Source organism: Dama dama, chromosome 5, assembly GCF_033118175.1.
Source record: "Dama dama isolate Ldn47 chromosome 5, ASM3311817v1, whole genome shotgun sequence".
Lineage (NCBI taxonomy): Eukaryota > Metazoa > Chordata > Mammalia > Artiodactyla > Cervidae > Dama > Dama dama.
The window spans coordinates 130,933,872-130,943,785 of NC_083685.1; the positions used below are offsets into that span (position 1 = coordinate 130,933,872).

General features: G+C 48.8%; 1 long non-coding RNA gene across 3 annotated transcripts; it reads right to left on the reverse strand.

The window, feature by feature from the left end:
• Positions 1–1,738: 1,738 nt before the first annotated feature.
• LOC133056191 (uncharacterized) lies at positions 1,739–8,520 on the reverse strand. Of its 3 annotated transcripts, none has more exons than XR_009692761.1 (4): positions 7,944–8,520; positions 5,580–5,739; positions 4,323–4,470; positions 1,739–3,283 (listed from the first exon to the last, which is right to left on the reverse strand). It is a non-coding gene; the product is annotated as an uncharacterized LOC133056191 (long non-coding RNA). The 3 variants fall into 3 exon arrangements; XR_009692760.1 differs by having other exon boundaries at positions 5,546–5,739; XR_009692759.1 differs by lacking the exon at positions 5,580–5,739.
• Positions 8,521–9,914: the final 1,394 nt, after the last annotated feature.

Sequence of the window (9,914 nt, forward strand, 5' to 3'; positions counted from 1 at the left end):
GCCCTGCTCTGGGACCCCCAGGGACCGTTCTTGGAAGACGGTCTCTCAGTAGAAATGGGCTCAGAGGTTCAGAGAAGGTGGCTTATTTTTGGTAAAAAGAAAGAAGAGGAAAAAGGTGGAATTGCAAAATACGAAGTTCTCATCAAGGAGGCTGCAGAGGATGAGATGATCAGATAGCATCACCGACTCAATGGACATGAGTTCGAGCAAACTCCAGGAGACAGTGGAGAAGAGAGGAGCCTGGGTTATTGCTGCAGTCCATGGGGTTCCAGAGACTCAGACACGACTGAACAACAAGCAAACCCACGCATGCCTTTTAGGTGCCTCTAATGTGCTGGCAGGTACAGTAAATAACATGAAGAACTGTGTCCATTTCAGCCACTTTTCATGAGAACCTCAAAAAATAATATTAGCAAAAGCAAAAAAAACCAAAAAACCAAAATTGGGAAAACTGGGTTCTTTTTCCAGGCCAAAGGGCTACAGGCTTTGAATGGGATCCATTAGGAGAAAGAGAATTCTATGCTCAAAGTTTTGTGTCACCTGAATCAGGCAGCCTCGTGGTTCCGTGTGACTTCTGGAATAGACGCCCCAGTTTGCTGGAACAGTCAGGGTGAAGATCATGCTGCGGGCCCGCCATCCACTGAGCCAGACTCGCTGCTGGTTCCCAAGTGAGAATGGGCTGACCTGAACAACCCGTGCCTCTCCATCCAGTCTGTCTCGTGATAAACCGCAGCAGTTTGCAAGATGGAGATGGATGAAGGTTGGAGACTTAGTCTAAGCAAAATAATCCGGTCCCTCTGGGCCAAGGCAGCCCCTCCCTCTTTGTCCTCCCCAGTTAACCAGTTCAGGCTTTACTTAACTCACTGCTTTTTCCTTCTAGATTCTTGATCACACAAAAGGATGTTCACTCCTGGGTCTTTCTCCCTAAGCTCCGCTGTGATCCCCTCTGGGAAAATAACAGTTCCTTTTGTGTTCTTACTGAGCTTGAGAGACTCAGATATGTCCTAAGTGACAGAGGTCCCTGAAGCTCAACTTGAAGAGTGTTTCACAGGTTAAGCCAAGTTTTAGGGGTCAGTGAAAATTATAGGAACCTGGGCAGCCAGATTTGGGGGGGGGGCAGGTAGGGCTCTGAGATACACGAGCATCTCCAGGACCATCTGTCAGGAGCAGGAGGAGGGCCATCTGTGTTCTGCAGATAGTGTGTCCACATCTCAAGAGCAGGAATTTTGTTTCTGTACATTTCACCTGTAGCAGAGGCTACTAATAGCCTTTTAGTCCCTTAAGCATGAGATCCTCTCCCCACCTTTTAAACTGGGCTTGTGGCCTAAAGACTACATCTTCCCTTGCAGTTGGCTAAGGAATAGTTGATGAGCTACAGGGAGTGATTTGTGCTGATTCTGGGAATATTCTAAAAGGAAGGGGGAATGCTCTTATCCTTCCCTCTCCCCCCTTTCTCCTTCTTGCTCACTGGAATGCAGATATGATGGCCAGAACTATAGCAACACTTTTGGTCCATGAGGACAAGGGCCACACCATAGGGCAGTGGTCCTAAACATTTTGGCCTCAGAACCCCCTTTTAGACTCTTAAACACTCTAAAAAGCTTTCACCTATGTAACTTATACTCCTTGATATTTGCAGTATTTTTAATTAAAATATAAAAACACAAGTGTACACAAGCACATATTCCATTAGTCTTCAGAGCAACAGTATCATCACATATCATGTGGCCTCCAGAAACCCCACCCTTGAGAGAATGAGAGTAGACAGGCGAGGAACATCTCAGTATCATATAAAATAATTCTTGTCTCAGAGATCTTTCTCCTGAAAAGGCCTCAGGGTCCTCCCTAGGGGACGGCAGAGCAGTGAACTAGAAGTGTCCAGGTCTTGGAGGAGTTTGTGCAGTGAGTGACCACTGTATCTGACGTAGATAGTCAACTTTCAAACTCCTTACGAGAAAAATGAAACCCATCTTCTCCCTCACCGAAGATGCTGCTACTTGGGTGGACATTCTCCTCAGGGGTTTAGTGGGAGATACTCAGGGCTTCCCTGGCGGCTCAGACAATCTGCCTGCAATGCGGGAGACCCAGGTTCGATCCCTGGGTCAGGAAAATCTCTTGGAGAAGGAAACAGCTACCCTCTCTGGTATTCTTGCCTGGAGAATCGCACGGTCAGAGGAGACTGGTGGGCTACAGTCTGTGGGGTCGCCCAGAGTTGGACACGACTGAGTGACCAGCGCTTTCACTTTCACTCTGTCCCCTCACGCTTCACTCCTCTCCTCACTCCTTTCACTCTGGGCCTCATCGTCTGATTTTCCTCTTCCCAGAGGCTAAAAGTAACACTTGCATTCTCAGGCAATTGTAGTAAATTTGTGTAAACTTAAACGTTTTCAGGAAAGCATTCCTCTTTTTCCTTTGTCAGTGTTAAAGCAAAGAGATCATCCCAGCTTTAATCTGCACAATGAAGGGCAACATAAATGAGAATCCGGACCACAGGTTCATCTTGATTTTAAGTTGCACCACATTGTAAACGTCGTTCCTGAATATGAAAGCACAGAGCAGGTCAGAATTAACGTGGGTCTCCCTGAAACCCCGGTTAGATGAGTGTTATTATCTCCACTCTGCAGACGAGGAAGCTGAAGCAGGAGGCTGAAGGAACTTGCCAATTATTATAATATCATGTTTTCCATTTTCAAAGCCTCCTGGTCCATTAATTAGCACATCCACTCAATAAGCCTATAAGGTTGGTAAGTGCACTTTGTACACACCTCCAAGCATCCCTGAGTCCTTTATGGACCCTAAGCTCATTAATATTCTTCCAACATCCCCCGAAGATGTTGTGTATGTGGAAGACAGGATAGGTGTGTGGAGGAGGGACTGACTTCCTCAAATTTGAATGCCCAGCTGGGATGCTTTCCCCTCATGCCTCTCATGGTATCAGTGAGATTCAGAGAAGAAGTCACTGCAGTTATGTCCTCCCGGATGTGGCTGACAAAAAGGCCCACGGAACGTGGCTGCCGGGCCCGGCCGGCTTCCTGCTTTGTCCTGCGTCCCCGTGGAAGCTCCCTTTCTGAACAGCAGAGGACCGTCCCGTGGCCCCAGCCTCTCCGCCAGGCTGACACAGCCCAAGAGGAGCAGGAGCTCTGAAGCTTGCCCCAGATGATTGGGCAAAGGACGGCCCAGTGCTGCATCCTGACCCAAGACATGACGTGACGCAGCTTACAGCACGCTGCTCTGCGGGATCCTCAAGTGTCCTCAGCCCCACACACGATGTAATGCTGCAACGCTGGGTGAAAGAAACAGAAAGAGGGCAGCTTTTAGGGGGCCTGGCATGGTATTCACAAAAACATCCTAGACGTCTGTAATAAAGAAAGCGTCAAGTTAAAGACACCAAAATTGGTCACATTAAAAAGGAAAATGAACAAAATAGGCTAACATAATTTTGCAGACTATAAAATATTTTTTTAAAAGAGTTTTGATTTTTCTCCCCTGTATCCCTACTCCACCGATAATTTCAGTACGGCAAGAATTCTTATTGAAGGATGAGCAAAGATAAGCTTAGCATTTTGGCTTAAAATTACACATAGAATTTACTTGTTTTCAATGTAACATTAATATAAATAGCATCATTTTTGCACATACTTTTTTTTTCTCATTCCTTCTCCTCTAATTAAAAATATTATTCACAGGCAAAAGAAAAAATAAAAACAACTATACCGATCAAAATCACAACCCACAAGCGTTATAATAACTCACAATTGCCACAACTCTCAATGATGCATCAGTTGTTGTGTTAACACTTCATGACTGGCTGGGAATCCATACAAACTCATTGATAAGATGAGGCCTAAGATGAGAAACTGTGTTCCCTACCATTATGGCTGCCTCCACCATCAACAACAGTGTGTGTGTGTGGGTGTGTGTGTGCGCACGCGTGTGTGTACACGAGTGTGACCCCATGGGCTGTAGCCCGCCAGGCTCCTCTGTCCTGGGGATTCTCCAGGCAAGAATACTGGAGTGGGTTGCCATTTCCTCCTCCAGGGGATCTTTCTGACCCAGGATTGCACCCACCCCTCTTGTGTCTCCTGCATTGGCAGGCGGGTTCTTTACCCACTGTGCCACCTGGGAAGCCCATTAGCCATCCATTTTATTATAAGTAACCAAGTCATTGGTGACACATAAAGTAATAATTAAAAGGTCTGGAATGCCTGCCCCAGACCAGGGCCCCTAAAGTGTGGTCCCCAATCTGATGTCGATTCACAAACTTATTAACTCTCCTGATGAAGAAAGTACAGAACCTGAGAGTGAGTGCTGAGAAACCTTACCGCGATTTAACGTTGCGAAGACGGCCAAACAGAAGATCAGTGGGCTGTCTCGCTAAACCGTGTACAGGCGTTTCTGGAACGGCTCAGCTCTCACAGTGAGTCACAGTGGTGACAGCTGTCTGCTAGGCTGGTGCAGCAGGACCACGTCCTGAAAATCAAAACAAAACTAGTCACAGAAAGTTTGAGGAGCACCTCAGTCGCCTACTTTAGTTACGGGACCAAACTTGGTCACTGGTCTCCTCTCGAGATGAGGGTTGCTGCTGCTGGACAGATGTGAGTGGAGAAGTTTGAATTCTTAATTTAAAAACCCTGCGGGGTGAGCAAGTCTTTCCAAGCTGGAAAGTGGGCATGTGGGGAGATGTGGAGCTGGTGGGGAGGAGCAGAATATGAGTCTATTGCCCTGGAGGGAGGTCAGCAACTAGAACGTGTATAGACTCCGTCCTCTGTGTTAAACCCTGGTGGCTCAATCGGTAAAGAGTCTGCCTGCAATGCAAGACACCCAGGTTCGATCCCTGGGTCAGGAAGATCTCCCGGAGAAGGGAATGGCAACCCACTCCAGTATTCTTGCCTGGAGAATCCCATGGACAGAGGAGCCTGCAGGGCTATGGTCCATGCGGTCACAAGAATCAGACACGACTGAATGACTAGCACTCTCACTGGTCTAAAGCAAGGACCTACTGAGCCCTATGAGTAAACAAATTCTTTAATTCCTTGGCTGCACCCAGATTCCCAGCTTCTCACTTCTGGAAATGTCAAAGCAGAACAAAGACTCTTCCTTACAGAACACGTTTTAGGCTCTGTATTTGATCAAAGAGTAGGCTGAGTCAGACCTTTTGCATTGAGTTACTTGAGGCCACCCATAACAGGTTTTTCCCTCTAGAACAAGTATCAGAGGTGATGACATTGATGTGGTGGAGGTGGGCACGAGAGGACCCCCATCTTCCTTGTTGTTTAGTTGCTAAGTTGTGTCTGACTCTTTGCTACCCCATGGACTGTAGCCCATCAGGCCCCCTCTGTCCATGGGATTCTCCAGGCAAGAATACTGGAGTGGGTTGCCATGCCCTCCTCCAGGGGATCTTCCCCACCCAGGGATCAAACCCGCATCTCTCGCCTTGCAGGCGAATTCTTTACTACAGAGCCTCCTGGGAAGCAGCAAAATGGGGGCACGAGAAGACGCCCACCTTCCTGACCCCCCTCTTTCTTTGATCTTTTCCTAAGCTTACATTTGTAAAGGTGCGTTTGTGCCCATATAGTCACCGGGTGTCCAGAAACTGTCCGCATCTGGAAGTGTAGTACCCAGAGCCGATCTCCACCCCTTCACTTGGCCTCCTCCATTGCCCCCGGGTCTTCTATCAGCCACGTTGGACTCGAACGTCCAAGAAAGAAATATTCTAAACCACTGTTCAGAACAGTATGCCTGTAATTAAGAAAAGATTTTTGATCCTTAAACTGCAAATCCAACACATGTGAAATGCATGGAGGAGCAGACCAAAGAAAGCTGAGCTCTTGAAACACTTCGTCTTTGAAAGTATGCAGATTTCTAAGAAAACATGCCTGCTATGGGGACCTTCAATATTTGCTGGATATGAACTGACAGTCACTTCAGAGTGAGAAGAACCGTCTGAGAAAGATGACTGTGGCCAGAGGACGACACGCTGCTTTGCTCTTTAACACGTTTCAGTATTCTTGCCAGGTGAAGCCCATGGACAGAGCAGCCTGGCAGGCTACTGTCCATGAGGTCGCAAGAGTCGCGCACGACTTAGTGACTAAACCATACATAGTATTTGTGAAAGAACAAGCGTCCCTCGGTTTGGAATCCTAATGGAAAGAATAAAATTAAAGACTGACCTGGTCAGCAAAAGTCTGGATTCAGCTCTGCCAGAAGTGGCTATGACCCTGGAGACTGTAGCTCAGTGACCTTCAGTTTAAACTCCCAGAATAACTAACTTTAGATTAGGATAAGCCTGCTGATTGATTCAGATAAGGTTAATTTAAAATGCTTTTCCTAATCATTCTCTGAACTGAAGTTGGCCAGGTTCCTTCCTGGCACGGCTCTCCGGTGTCTGGATGACAGAGCTCTCCTTTCCTCCCTCCTCCAGCCCCTTTTCTGCTCTTCCGGCTTCTTTATCCCAACCTTCTAGTTTTTCTTTCTTCCTTTCCTTGTCTTTAGTGTTTCCTTCCCTCCCTTCTATTTCACGTTCGTCTTTCTTTCTTTCTTCTCTTCCCTTCACTCACTTCCTTTCCTCTTTCCCAGATCTTTGCTTCTTACTTTCCCACAGTTTCTCCTTTTAAAAACCCTTCCTTCCTTCTTGGTTCCTTCTTTCCTCTTTTCCTTCTCCCTCTGTTTCTTTCCTTCCTGCCTCTCTTGGAAAAAATCTTTCCTTCTCACCTTCGTCTTCCTATTTCTTTCTTACATCTCTTCCTTTCTTCCTAATTGTCTTCCTCTCATTCTGTCTTCCCTTGTTTAATTAAAAGAAAATTCTAGGTATGTGGCCAAACCTCTTTTTCCACATTATCTCCATCCATCTCATTAGCATCCATCCATACTCATTAACTCTCAGCTCTGAAAATGGAACACAGAAAGTCTACAATTGTTTTTCTTTCTTTCTTTCTTTCTTTCTTTATTTTTTCAGTGGGTTTTGTCATACATTGACATGAATCAGCAATAGATTTACACGTATTCCCCATCCCGATCCCTACAATTGTTTCTTACGTCCAAGGCCATAAAGTGTCTTGATAGAACTTAACTTGGTACAATGAGTACAAATGTTCAACTTTGTCCTACTAGTGTTTTCTTCAAAAAGTTGTTCTGTGCAAGTTTCTTGAAAATCTCAGAAGAATCAAATCCTCATTAATAGAAGCCCAGTGTATTTAAGGTGTCAGAATATGTTTCAGAAAAGCCACAAGCCACCGTTACACAGGTTGCCTCATTATCAGTAATCTAGCATCATGCCTTTTGTGTGTCATTTCTTTACACAATATACTATCACTGACGACTTTCAGCAAATACATCATGGCAAAGGATTACTCTCATCAGAGGAAGACTTTGAAAAGGATATGCTAATTTCCAGGGAGCAAGAAAACATCAAAACAGTGCCAGCAAATAGCCAAGGGACTTTTATGTCTTAATATCCTTTAGAAGTGCTTTATCTCCGAGTGCAACGTGTATCATAGTATAAACAGGAAATGAAACAGCCACAGCATCAAAGAAGCACTGGCCGTGGCTGTAATTTCAGATCAGGTTTAATAAGGTTATCTACTGTAGGCTGATCAAACCAAAGGGTGCATGTTTTAAAGACCCATTTGATAATTTCCATTTAAGGCGCTCCATCTAGGAGATCCGACAGAGTCCCATGCCTCCTGCTGACTCTCTGTACCTTCTTTCCAACAGGACCCCTTCGTTAGTTGCAGGGCTGTTTTGATGTCCTAATTTCAGAGGCTTCTAATTTGGAGGTGATCAGCTTATCAGAAGTTGACCTACTTTCCTGCAGGCCCTGATTTCAAATACATATGTATAAACACAAGAATCCAAAACGGGTCAGCGTCTGGAAAGGTGCCCAGCCATTACATCCGGGTTGCAGCTGAGCAAAGGTGAGTTTACCTGCCTGTGGAAGTAAGTACCTGATGCCTCCAAGAGTGTCGGCTCAGCCAAGTCCTGCGGCTTAGGACAGGTCAGCTCATGGCTTTTCACCAGAGTGTGAACTTGGGAGCAACTCCAGGAAATAGTCCATATACTTATTAAGAAGTGCAGCCTTCAAGTTTCCGATATAGGTACCAAAAGCGGCTCTTGGTATTTCTGAGTCGAAAAGCCACCGAAGAAAGGACTCCAGTCTTTTCTCTGCTGGGTCCTGAATGTATGGAGTTTTAACAGTCATGAGCCTGGAGAGGTTCTGAGAGCAGAAGGCAGGTTCTTCCTTGGCAAACCCAGGCTGGTGCTGGGCCCACTGACTCCCCGGGCACTGTCTGCGCCTGCAGCCCCCACGCGGGGCCTGGCACCAAGGTCCACGCCCCTCGCCTGCCAGCTGGGAGGGGACCACTCCCACACTCTGCAAGCCACCTGACAATGTCTGTGTCCCTCCTTCTCAGCAGGGGAGGAGGGGTCAGGGAGGGGAGGAGTCCACCGCCCAGCCCCTGGGCCGGGCTCCTCCGCGGCCCAAAGGGATCACTTTAATCACTCCTCCCTCAAGACATTTTCAGCAAAATTCCCTTTCCCCTGGCCAGTTTCTGGCTGGCCGGCTCCGCGGTGGGGGGGGGGGGGGGGGGTGGGGTGGGTCGGGGAGCATCCGCTGGGGGCATGCGCAGTTTGAGCCGCCCCCCCACCCCCAGTACCCCAGTTCACCGGCTCCCAGCCCCTCCAGTGAGAATTCCTGCTTTTCCCCGGGCCTTGACCCCAGGCCCTCCGCAGACCCCAGACAGAAGTGGGGAGGGGGCCTCTGGCACGTCGCCCATGAGCATCCATCTCGCCCGTCAGGCCGGGCTGGGCCCTCACGCCCCCGCCCCCCAGCTGTCGCCATGACAGGCTGCTGGGGGTGCCGGCGCCGGGGCGGGAGGGTCAGCGCCCAGCTGGGGCGATGCCATATGCCAGGGCCGCCGCTCGGGGCGGGATCCACCAGCAGTTGCCCTCCGAGCTCCTCCAGCTCTTTGTGGAAGCAGCTGGGGGGCGGAGGGCGTCCCGGGCTTTGTTGATGGGAGCGGGCCGTTTTCGTCTCGTTTTCATCTCTCCTCGGGCCCTCTGGCCCCCAGCAGAGACCCGAGGGCCCAGCCAGGCGCCCCGCGTGGCCGAGCCCAGGCCACCTGCAAGCTGAATCGCGCAGCTGAGCCTCTGGTCCCCAGGAGGGTCCACAAGACCCCTGCTGGCCCCCTGGACCCCATTTCCAGCCCCCACCAGCAAAGCTCTAACTTGACACATTCCCACAAGGCCAGCAACCCAGCCCATCCGAATTCCAGACCCGCCCTGTCATCTCTCCACCCTTCTATTCTGTGTGTAGGAATCTGATAAAACACCAGCTCTGTCCCTCCCACAAACAATGCGGGCTGCCCTGTGCATTCAGGATAGCAGATCAAAGGCGCCGAGGACAGACAGAGGCATAAACATCCATCTCAACCCCCCAAGACCTTTAGCCCTCGATCTGAACCCCACCCACTGCAGGCCAAGGAGTACATGCATTGTGTGCGGACTCTGGGGTGGCCTTCGGGACCAGTGTCCTTCCCCTCTGAGAAAGCCAGCCATAGGAAAAGTTCTAGAAAGTCAGCAAAGGTCAAAGTCCATTCGTAAAGGCTTGCCTGTAACTGGAGGTGAGCTTTTTGCTTTTCTTTCCTTGTACACTTCCCTGGCGGCTCAGCGGTAAGAACCTGCCTGCCAGTGCAGGAGACTCAGGTTCTATCCCTGAGTGGGGAAGATCCCCTGGAGGAGGAAATGGCAACCCACTCCCGCATTCTTGCCTGGGAAATCCCACAAACAGGAGCCTGGCGGGTGGGCTACAGTCCATGGGTCACATACATGACTGAGCACGCACGCACACCATTTGTGAGCTGTGGAAGGCATGACTTCCAGTTTTGTAAACCTCAGAGGATCGCTCTGAAGATGAAGTT